Source organism: Schistocerca nitens, chromosome 2 (assembly GCF_023898315.1).
Source record: "Schistocerca nitens isolate TAMUIC-IGC-003100 chromosome 2, iqSchNite1.1, whole genome shotgun sequence".
In the NCBI taxonomy this organism is placed as follows: Eukaryota; Metazoa; Arthropoda; class Insecta; order Orthoptera; family Acrididae; genus Schistocerca; species Schistocerca nitens.
Genome location: NC_064615.1, coordinates 71,772,056 through 71,784,683, shown reverse-complemented (window position 1 = coordinate 71,784,683; position 12,628 = coordinate 71,772,056). Strand labels below are relative to the sequence as shown.

The 12,628-nt window shown below is 45.4% G+C and overlaps 1 protein-coding gene across 2 annotated transcripts in view; it reads left to right on the top strand.

Moving 5' to 3' along the window:
• LOC126235726 (katanin p80 WD40 repeat-containing subunit B1-like) overlaps positions 1-12,628 on the top strand; it is a 142,799-nt gene that overhangs the window by 23,869 nt on the left and 106,302 nt on the right. The window lies entirely within an intron of this gene.

Sequence of the window (12,628 nt, the reverse complement as noted above, 5' to 3'; positions counted from 1 at the left end):
TCCTCCTCACTGTGTGACAGAAAGTTTACATGTTTTATTCACATTTGTATCTTTTAATTTGTGTAAGGGCACTGATAAATCTCGGTGTAGAGTGCGTGTAAGTTCCAGACACACACACACACACACACACACACACACACACACACACACACACGTCATGCACACATGACTGCTACGTCTGGCAGCTCCAGCTGGAAGAATGTTGTTACATGATTACAGGGGGCATAGACATAATCAACATGTGACACACGTGCTACTTTCAGAACCTGAAAAGAGGATTTGGTGGAAGCTGAACTCTTCGAGGATTAACAATTTGCTGACTGGCCACTTAGAAAAATATTGGGCATAGGAAACTGGCCATTTATGCCCTTATTTAAAGCATTACTGACACATATGTAATTGATGTATCTTCAAGAGTAATACATACTAAAAAAGTGCTAAGCTTAAAGATTAATTTTTCATATTTACTTTATTTCTTAGATAGATTACAAATTTTAAAATTATGGTGACAGAAAGTATAATTATAAGTGTGAGGTGAATTATTGACCATTTCTACCTCATGAGATGCCAAAATTTCTTGCTCACACAACAAACGTGACATATTTGTAGCAGAATTACAGCAAACTATGAAACCTTATGAGTGCTCACACAAAATTGGGTCATTGCAATATATTGGCTCAGCCACACGTAACAGCAGCTGTTAGGTTTGCTGTTGTTTCTTTTGAAATAGTTCTAGGAATTGACAACATAAGGCAGCACCAGTCAAGGGACAGGTAGCAAGATGTCCGTACATTGTTCTCATACAAAGTGAGTCCAGTTTTCAAGCGGTAAGTGGTGCGCATTTTGAGAAAATCGTGGCCCAACCTATAATCGGGTGCAATGTTTTTAACACAGCCCAACATATAGTTGGCTGCAGTCTTTTTAACACAAAGTTGTGGCCTGAGCTCTGCTTGGGCTTGGTCTCCAAAGTGTTTATGGGAAGTTAACCCAGGACAACAGATTGGGTGGGGGAAGGGGAGGGCATATCTAAACAATAAGAAAATTGTTGGTAAATTTTACAATTTTCTGAATACTTGTCTTCCATTCAATCCTTTCATGTACCTTGCCAATTAAAAAAACTTCTGCAGTTTGTAATTTTTGTTGTTATTAATCTAGTTCCATCTTCAAAATGTTAGATTTCTATCTTTGATTATCATTACTAGACTCTGTTCTTCGCCCCCTGTGGGTCCGGGGGTAAGAATAGGCCCGCGGTATTCCTGCCTGTCATAAGAGGCGACTAAAAGGAGTCTCAACTGTTTCGGCCTTTAATGTAATGGTCTCCTAAGGGGTTTGACCACTACCTTTCCAAATTTTCCGTTAGTGCGTACCATTTGGGGAAGGACGCCTTACGTGGTGCATCTTAAATCCATTTTGCCCTAAGATCTGGCACACCCGATATTGTCATGGAGTTGGACTTACACTGAGTGTCCGGCCACATCAGCTGCAGTGTGTTCCGGGTAGCATACATTCCCTCCATTGTGCACTTCCATCTTCGCCCTCGTGATATACATGGATATTCGACACCCGACATCCAGCACGGTAGCCAGTCCGTTGTGGTGGGGTCGTCATGTACCCTCTTGGTGGTAGCCCCCCTGACTACACAGGGATCGCACTGCTGATGCCTGAGCTGCTACCTCCCCACGTATGCCGAGGAGTAGATGCCTATCCCTCTGGGGCATCAGGACTCCCGGCAAAGGCCATCCTGCCAGGTGGTCTTTGCTGTGGCTGGGTGGCACCCGTGGGGAGAGCCCCTGGTCGGAGTGGGTGGCATCAGGGCGGATGACCCGCAATGAAGCGTGGTACATCATCTCTCGCTGGTGGGCCTCCACCAGCAGTCTCTAAGCGATCAAGATCTAACCTCAACGGGAAGAAATATGATCTGAGGTCATTTCCCTCCCTCGCCACTCCATGGAAGGAACGTATGGCTAAAGAAGGCAGTGGAGATTATTCACCCCGGTACCTCATCTGTACACGAGTTGATGGTGAATCATTTATGTCGACCAAGCCCCAGTTTTTTGTGGAACATTTTAGAGGACAAGTTCAAGGAGGTGGAGGGCTTGTCCAAAATGTGCTCTGGGTCAGTTCTCATCAAAACAGCATCTTCTGCCCAGTCACGGAGGTTGCTCGCTTGCGATAAGTTGGGGGATGTTTCCGCTACCATCATGCCCCATAAGAGTTTAAACATGGTCCAGGATATTATATTACACAGGGATCTTCTTCTGCAGTCGGACGATGAACTGCGCGCTAACGTAGAACGACGAGGTGTTCACTTCATCCGGCGCGTCCATCGGGGTCCGAGGGATAATCAGGTGGCCACCGGTGCCTTCATCTTGGCCTTTGAGGATGACATCTTACCCGAAAAGGTCAAGGTGATGGTTTACCGCTGTGATGTGAAACCATATATCCTCCTTCGATGCGGTGTTTTAAATGCTGGAAGTTTGGGCATGTGTCATCCCAATGTACTTCCGGCATCACGTGTCAAGATTGTGGACGTCCTTTGCATCCCAATACTCCATGTGCCCCACCTCCCATCTGTGTTAAGTGCGGTGAACACCATTCCCCCTGCTCGCCGGACTGTAGGATATTCCAGAAAGAAAGGAAGATAATGGAATATACGACTCTGGACCGCACGACCTACACCGAGGCTAGGCGGAAATATGAGCGGCTACATCCTGTGCCAATGCCATCAACCTATGCCACTACTGCAACATCATCTCCCATGTCGTCATGTACAGCTGGCTCTCTGCTACGTCAGAATCCATCGGCCCCCTTGATTGTGGGGGCACTTCACTCCCTGTTGCTCCTGCTCCATCTCCTTCAGGAGCAACACCACCCCAACCATCGGGGACATTAGTTCCCACTTCCCAGCCGGAGAAGCGTGAGACTTCTTTAGCTACTCTCACCAGGAAGGGGTCCCCTGGGGCCCTTCCATCCCCGGCTTTGCCCAGTGCCAAAGCGGACACCCGCAAGTTTCTGAAACAACCACCGGTCGCTAGTCTTAGGGCCTCATGGTCGTCGTCCGTCCCTGAGAATGACCCAGTGAGGCCCTCCCAGCCAGAACCACCAAAGGCACAGCGCGCAAAGCAGTCAAAGAAAAAGGCTCCCAAGAATCCTGACATTGCGGTGGCACTCGTCCCACCGCAACCTTCCAACTCTGCGTCTGAAGATGAGGTGGAGATTCTGGCATCCGCTGAGGACCTGGATCTCGCCAGTCCCTCAGACGCGATGGATAGCTGTTGCATAGGTGGTCAGTCGGTGGTAGGAGGGGCCCAGGAGGCGTAATCTGCCTCCCCAGTCCCTTCGTGCCTTTCTTAGCCATGGACAATGTCATCCTCCAGTGGAACTGTGGCGGTTTCTTCGACCATCTTGCTGAGCTCCGACAACTTCTCAGCCTTCACCCTTTCTTCTGCATTGCTCTTCAAGAAACTTGGTTTCTGGCAATGCGAACTCCCGCCCTCCATGGCTATCAGGGTTATTATAAGAACCGGGCAGCTTATGAAAGGGTGTCTGGTGGTGTCTGCATCTATGTCCTTCACTCTCTTCACAGCAAGTCTGTCCCTATACAAACACCTTTAGAGGCTGTCGCTGTTCGGGTGTGGACGCCACAGGCTGTTACTGTCTGTAGTCTCTATCTTCCACCGGATGATGATGTCCTGCAGCATGTCCTGGCGGCGCTGGTAGCCCAATTGACACCACCTTTCCTGTTACTGGGCGACTTCAATGCCCATAACCCTCTGTGGGGTGGGTCAGTGGCAACAGGTTGAGGCGCCACCATTGAGAATGTATTGGCACAGGTCGACCTCTCCCTTTTAAACAATGGTGCCTTCACACATTTCAGTGTGGCACATGGCACGTACTCCGCCATCAACCTTTCGATCTGCAGCCCTAGTCTCTTACCGTCTGTTCAATGGAGTGTGCATGATGACCTGTGTGGTAGTGACCACTTTCCAATCTTTCTGTTACTGCCACAGCGTCACTCTTCTGGGCACCCTTGTAGATGGGCTATGAATAAGGCTGACTGGAACTTGTTCTCCTCCACTGCTGCCATTGAGCCTCTTTCTAATGAAGCCATTGATGAGGTGGTTCACTCGGTCACCACCGGCATCGTTACTGCCGCAGAATGTGCCATTCCCTGTTCTTCTGGGTCCCCTCGGCGGAGGACTGCGCCTTGGTGGTCGCCTGTGATCACTGAGGCGATTAAAGATCACAGGCGGGCGCTCCAGCGTCACAAGCAGCATCCGTCTTTAGAAAACCTCATCGCCTTTAAACGGCTCCGTGCGCGGGCCCGCCGCATCATTCGCCAACACAAGCAGGAGTGCTGAGAACGGTATGTCTCCGCCATTGGCCTCCAAATCTCTCCACCGCAGGTCTGGGCCAAGATTAGACGCCTCTATGGCTATCGGACCCCTGTCAGCGTCCCTGCACTGTCAGTGAATGGAACCGACCCCGACATCATTGCAAACCGCTTAGCAGACCATTTTGCTATCAGTTCTACATCTGTGAATTACCCACTGGCTTTCCGCTCCATTAAAGAGCAGTTGGAACATCGGAGCCTTTCATTTCACACTCGCCATCCTGAATCCTACAGTGTCCCATTCACTGAGTGGGAATTCCACAGTGCCATAGCCGCTTGTCCTGATACAGCTCCCGGGCCAGGTCGCATCCACTGTCAGATGCTGAAACACCTCTCAGTGGACTGCCAGCGATGCCTCCTCGACCTTTACAACCGTATCTGGGTCGAGGGTGAGTTTCCGTCGCAGTGGAGGGAAAGCATTGTTTTCCCCATTTTGAAGCCTGGCAAGAACCCATTGGAGGTGGACAGCTACTGTCCCATTAGCCTCACCAACATTCTTTGCAAGTTGCTCAAATGCATGGTGAGCCTGAGGTTGAGCTGGGTACTCGAGTCTCGGGGCCTTCTGGCTCCGTCTCAGGGTGGGTTCTGTAAAGGCTGCTCTGCCGCCGACAATCTGGTGAGCCTGGAGTCAGCCATCCGTACGGCCTTTTCCCGCCGTCAGCACCTCGTCGCTGTCTTTTTCGACATGCGGAAGGCGTACGATATGACGTGGCGCCATCACATCCTCTCTACGCTGCATGGTTGGGGTCTTGTGGGTCCACTGCCGATTTTCCTCCGAAATTTTCTGTCGCAACGAACCTTCCGCATCCAAGTCGCAGCCTCCCATTGTTCCTCCTGAGTTCAGGAGAACGGGGTACCACAGGGGTCTGTCCTAAGTATGTGCCTGATTTAATTGCAATTAATGGGCTCGCTGCGGCTGTGGGAACGTCTGTCTCAGCTTCCTTGTATGCTGACGACTTCTGCCTCTACTATAGCTCCATTGGCATTGCAGCTGCTGAACGTCAGCTGCAGGGCGCTATCCGCAAGGCGCAGTCTTGGGCTGTAGCGCATGGCTTCCAGTTTTCGGCTGCCAAGACTTGCATTATGGCATTTCTGCTGGTGACGAACAGTTCACCCTGAACCGCAGCTTTATCTTGCCAGCGAACTCCTTGCTGTGGTGGAGACACATCGATTTTTGGGTGTGGTTTTTGATGCCCCATTGACTTGGCTCCCACATATTCGGCAGCTTAAACAGATGCGTTGGCGGCATCTTAATGCTCTGCGATGCTTGAGCCACACCAGCTGGGGCGCCAACCAATCTACCCTCTTACGGCTCTACCAGGCGTTAATCCAGTCCCGTCTGGATTATGGGAGCCTGGCTTATGGTTCAGCATCCCCATCTGCATTGCGAGTGCTGGGCCCAATTCTTCACAGCGGGATCCGACTTGCTACTGGTGCTTTCTGGACCAACCCTGTGGACAGCATACTTATAGAGGCAGGTGTCCCTCCACTGTGGTTACGGCGCCAACGTTTACTGGCCGCTTATGCTACGCATGTTTGTAGCTCGCCCGGGCATCCTAATTATCGTCTTCTGTTCCCACAGTGGGTTGTCCATCTCCCAGAATGTCGGCCTCGGTTGGGTTGTACGATCGTGGCCACATCAGAGAGCTTCTCTCCGGGCTTGGGGTTTTCCCTCTTCCACCTCCTTTCTGGGCCCCTCTGCGTACACCCCTGTGGTGTGTGTCTTGCCCTTGCTTTCAACTCAAATTGGCTCAGGGCCCGAAGGACTCCGTCGCTCCGGAGGCCTTCCACCACTTTCTTTCCATCCTTGCCACGTATCAGGGCTCTGGCGTTGTATACACTGACGGTTCAACGGTTGCTGGTCGTGTCGGTTATGCTCTGACTCTAGGGGACCACTACGAACCACATTCCTTGCCGGCTGGCTGCAGCGTTTTCACTGCTGAGCTGGTTGCCATCTTTCGTGCCCTAGAGTATATTCGCTCCTGCTCAGGTGAGTCCTTTGTTATCTGTAGCGACTCCTTGAGCAGTTTACAAGCCATCGACCAGTACTTCCCTCGCTCTCGTCTGGTGATGGCTGTCCAGGAGTGCCTCCATTCTCTTGCCCATTGTGGCCGCTCTGTTGTCTTTGTGTGGACCCCAGGCCATGTTGGGATACCTGGCAATGAACATGTTGACAGCCTGGCCAAACAGGCCACCAATAAACCATTGCTGGATGTTGGCCTCCCGGAGGCTGATTTACGAGCATTCTTACGCAGCAAAGTTTTTGCGCTTTGGGATGCTGAATGGCGCGATCTGACCACACCTAACAAACTCCGTGCTGTCAAGGAGGCGACGACTGTGTGGCAGTCATCCATGCGACCCATTCGCAGAGACTCTGTTGTCCTTTGTCGGCTCCGCATTGGCCACACCCGGCTGACGCACAGATATTTACTGAGCCATGAGGACCTGCCTCTATGTCGCTGCGGGGCGGCTTTGACGGTGGTCCACATTTTGTTGGCCTGTGCCCTTTTAGCTGTGCTCAGGCAGACATTTGCGCTGCCTGGTACGCTCCCTGCCCTTTTACCAGATGACTACCATGGCAGGCTTAGTTTTGCGTTTTATTCGGGCAGGGGGCTTTTATCACTTACTCTAAGTGTTTGTCCTTTTTTGTGTTGAGTCTGGCATTTAGCCTACGGTTTTAGACTGAGTTTTTAATGTCTCTCTCGGTGGTTGGCCTTTCCCTTTTTGTCTCTATGGTCGGCCAACCACTGTCACACTCTGTGTGATTTTAATTCCTTTTGTGTGGTCTCCGTCTAAGTCTTTCTTGTCTTGTGTCATCTGTCATCCTTTCCATCGTCGTTTTTATTCTGTGTGGGTGTTTTAAGTTTTGGAAAAGGGACCGATGACCGTAGCAGTCTGGTCCCTTTAATCCCACAACCAACCAACCAACCAACTCTGTTCATCACAAGATTAACAAGGAACTCAATGTATCCCTCATCATCTGTTATTATGTAACTGGTTTCTGCTTTCTGCAGAAAATAAAATATCTTCTCAAGTTCAGTTGCTTATTGTTGCGAAGGTATGTTTGTACTGAAGCCTAACTGGTTGCGAATCATCTTAGTGACAAACTTAACCAGCAACTTGCACTGAATTTCACACACCAGACTGTAAGTAGGTTGTAGCTTGAATGTATCCTAACAATTGCTTAGTAAAAGATTAAGTTCCAGGTATGTGTGGTTTCTAAAATTGATGAACAGTGGGCATGCAATATACATTCAAATACCATCTTCTAAAGGTAGGATAACATAAGTAAAATCTGTTTCCCATCATTCTTTGATAGTTTTCTGTATGTGTTTCACTGTAGAACTTGAAACATCTTCACAAATTTTCAAAACACGCACCAATGGCAAGGCCGCATTTGTATGACAGGTAAGACAGAGAAAGTAACATTCCAGTGAAGTTGGAGATAAGCACTACTTAGGCTAAACATTTAGCACATTGATGAACAAAACTACTGAAAACTTTCAGTGCTTTAGTCTGCCTGTGCATCATTAGCATTACAGTAACAACAAAATACTTATGTATTCAGTAGAGCCTATTTCCAGTGGCATTACAACAGCAGTGGGTGTACACTGTGTGTTTGCTTGCAGCTACATATGTGCAGTTCTGCTACCCACTGAAACCTCCATGTAGAAGTACCATAGCATGCTGCTAGAGGAGCCAAACAAAGTGATGCAGCCCATTGATAAAGTAGAGATAGACAACACCATTTATTTTGACTCCTCTAGTGAGTGCTAAAGTACTATGGTATGAGACTTTCAGTGTGCAACAAGACTGCAGACATGTATGTATGAATAAAAAATTAATTATATAGCCCTTTTTCTTAAAAAAAAAGCGATTAAAACTTAATGAATTCCCACACAGTCACATTCATTAAGCCTGTTGTGGGTTTACAATAACAATATGAGATGTCAAAAGTAGTGATGTTTTCATGAGACAAGGGGAAAATTTTCAAGTCTATGGTAAGAAACTTATTGGACCTCCAATGAACAAGTTTTGTAGATTAGATTAGATTCAGGTTTTGTTCCATAGACCCAAAAATGAGAAGATTCTTGTGGGTGTGGAACATGTCAGAAAATACAACATAAAAAAAGATGATTTGAATATAATTCTCATTTCCCTGATATTTTGTCAGGAGACTGTCAAACAGTACCTGGAACATCTAATATTTACAGAATTAATGCCCTGCTCAAAATACCTATCTTGACTGTTGAGTTCAAGTGGTGTCAAAACTGAAGGCTTATCTAACAGTTCCTGTTAAGATATTCATCTATATAGTAGGAAGAGTTGCCTACCAAAAAGTCTTTCAAACTCAGTTTAAACCTTGCTTTATCTGAAATCAAGTTTTTAATAGTTGCTGGCAATTTATTGAAAATGTGTGTTCCTGAATATTGGAACCATTTTTGGACCAAGGTAAGTGATTTTAGGTCATTATGTACATTGTTCTTATTTCTTGCATTGATACTTGGTGTTGAGCTGTTGGTTGGAAATCAACACACATTATTTACAACAAATATTAGTAAGGAATAAATATACTGAGAACCATTGGTTAGAATACCCAGCTCCTTGAATAGGTTTCTACATGATGTTCTTGATTTTACATCACAAATGAGTCTTATTACAAGCTTTTGCATTCTAAAAAGCCGGCCGGTGTGGCCGTGCGGTTCTAGGCGCTTCAGTCTGGAACCGCGTGACCGCTACGGTCGCAGGTTCGAATCCTGCCTCGGGCATGGATGTGTGTGATGTCCTTAGGTTAGTTAGGTTTAACTCTTTGATGCACAGATTTTATGTTTAATTAATTTTTTAATAAAACATGCATTTTCTATGTCTGGTGGGGTTGCTAATAAAGGAAAACATGAATTAAAATTTTTTATTGTATTGATTTTGGTTTTAGATGGTGGTATATATAATATACCACCATGCCACTTAGGGCCGTACCTAAAGTTTTTGAGATATCTTGGTTTGTGCTTGTAACTCACCTTTAAATTCTACTCTAAGCAGTAATAATTAGTATAATTAATGTAAAATAATTTTATTTCTGGCAATTGGTCATTTACAATACAAAATCAAATTACAAACCTTACAAATAAAATATGTTTCTTATTCCTTTTTGTGAAAATCTTGAAAGCACCTTTTTGTTTTGCTAAGGCACAAAGGCACTTTGCATTCAGCGCACATCCAGAAAGTGCGCACTTGCTTCTTTTTTGTACTGCATTTCGCACAACGTCTGGCGGTAGTACGCTCTGGCTGGTGGGATGAATTGTCGAGACGCTGGCGTGAGGAAACATATGGCTTGTTTTTCTTTACGTGGACTTGACTCTCATGAAGTCTAGATGGCCTCAATGGTGTTTTCTGGGTTACTAAGCTTTGCAGGATACTCATCCTGAAGACTTTGGCAGTCATTTTTTCTCTATCGCCTAGTTCCTTCCAAATTATATAGCTGTTGACGATACTGACATCAAGCAGGTGAAAGAATATTCGGTGCCACCACTTTTTACTTCTCCGGCTTATTTCATATGATTTTTTCAGTTGGTCGAACTTGTCGACATTGTTCATGTGTGCATTGTAATCCATCACTGCTTGAGGACAAGGTAGCTCTATGCGTGAACCATCTCTTTCACGGCGAGTCACTGTAGTAACTTCAGGACTGTGAAAATTTGAAAGGAGATGAACAGCTCTCTTATCTTTCCACTTCAAGTAGAGGATGCCACAGTTGCTGACCCTCCAGTCAAATTCACCTCTGCTTAATTCTTTGTCTGTTTTTAATTTGGGTAAATGTTTCCTTGTTGGTTGAACTGTCCCACAGGCATATATGTTTCTCTGCTGTAAACCAGCCAACAAGTTATAGCTATTGAAATAGTTGTCGAAATAAAGATAATGGCCTTTATTTACGAGTTCAGAGGACAAACTCAGCACTACATGCTCCCCAAGGCCTGTTTGCACTGTGTCACCTACTTTTCCGGTGTAAATATCAAATTTCAAGTTGTAAGAGGTCTTGTCACACAGCATCCACACTTTGTAACCACGCTTTATGGGTTTATCTCTCATGTATTGTTTCATACTGTTGCGGCCTTTGAATTTGATCATTGACTCATCAATTGCTAGGTGTTTGCTGGGTTGGTAACACTTGGAAAAAGATTCAGATAGTATCTTGATCACTGGTCGCAGCTTGTACAGTTTGTCATAACCTGGGTGTCCTTTTTCTGGATGCAATGTGTTATCATTCAGATGAATGTTCCTCAGTAACCATCCAAACCGATTTACTGCCATCAGAGATGCAATATAACGATCATGAAGTTCTGGGGCACTAGACCAGTAGTCTCTGTATGCTGGCATACGCTTTATACCCATCAAAATGTTGATTCCCAGGAAAGTTCGTATTTCATTGTCAGTTGTTGGAGTGAAAGACTTGCCAGATTGCGTCGCATATAAATTTGTTTGGAAAACGATTAGCTCAACTAGCTCTTTTGGAAATATTTTTTCGAATATATCGATAGGTTCTGGATCATCAATGTCCCTAATAAAAGCACTTGGTCCTGATTCACTGTCGAACTGCATTCCTGAGGTAGCATTGAATTGTTGTCCCCAAGTTGGCGCTGTGTCAGCAGCGCGTTTTGGCGGAGTGGACTCACTTTCTTCCTCGCTCTCTGAAACTTCGCCTTCAGACGACACAATAGCCTCCGCAACAATGCTTGCTTCATAATCAGATTCGTCATCTGTGGTGTCAACAGTGGAATCCTCGTCTGATGGAATTTCACACAATAATCGTTCGATTTCTTCATCTCGTAAGCCTCTTCTTGACATTTTCATTTTCAAACAACAGCCTGAATCCAAGTAAAGAATACGTAAGCAAAACAAAATGGAGAAAGAGCTAAAATAAGTCACAACACAATTAAAAACTAAACTTTGTAGCGGAGGATTTCGAATTTTATACTAGGAAACGAAATGCAATAGAATACTGCTACATGCACGGTGGTACAAATAATATACCACCAAAATAAATTGTATATAAATAACGGAAGATTGTGCATATGAATGTATACATGGGTTCATACCGTAGCTGTGACGTCCAAGATATGGAAAAAACACAGGCGCAACAAGAAATTCGTTATAAACCACTATTCACACGCAAAAACCATGCACAACTCAGCACGCAGCTTTCACAGTTGTAATCTATGCAATTCTTGGCGGGAACTGATTCCTTATAGGCAGTGAGTGCCATCTGTCTGATAAGTAGAGAACTAGGTGAGCATATTAGAGTGGTGGTCGTGCAGTTAAACCACTGTGCAAAGAGCCAAGAAAATTTTCAAAAGGTGGTATACTATGTATACCACCGTGCTCCAAAGAGTTAAGTAGTTCTAAGTTGTAGGGGACTGAGGACCACAGATGTTAAGTCCCATAGTGCTCAGAGCCATTTGATTTTGCATTCTAAAAACTTTTGACTGGTTGATGAGTTACCCCAGAATATGCTCCCATATGACATAATAGAATGAAACCAGGCAAAGTATGCAAGTTTTTTCATATTTATATCTCCTACATCTGATATCATTCACATTGCAAACACGTTTAAGCACATCCCAACTGAATTTGTTATCAGGTTGTAATCCCAGAAATTTAACTGTTGACCCCTTCTGTCTGCATGTCCTCATGTATCACACATACTGTGAAGGAAATCTCTTAAAAGTTCTGAGCAGCATATAGTGGGTCTTTTCAATGTTACTTGACAGTGGATTAGCTATAAACAATTTATTAATGCCAGTGAAAATTTGATTAGCAGCTATATCTAAATCTGTACTTGATTTGCTATTTATTACAATGTTTGTATCATCTGCAAACAAAACAAACTTAGCATCTGGCACTGTAACAGACTAGAGGTAACTAACGCACATAAGAAAAAGCAATGGACCCTAGGTGGAATCTTGAGGAACACTGCATGTAATTAATTCCCAATAAGATGAAGTCTGATTGCTTACTCCAGGTATTTTGCAATGACACAGTTTGTTAGCTAATGAATGAAGTACATTCTCACTGTACATGTAAATAACCTTCCCTATATCAGAACCCTTAAGGAACCCAAACGGTGGCTTGGACAATATATTATTTTCGGTCAGGTGCTTAAGAAGATGCTTGAACACAACCTTTTCAGATGTTATTGGAAAAGCCGGCAAAAGTGAAACTGGTTGATAGTTTGACTGA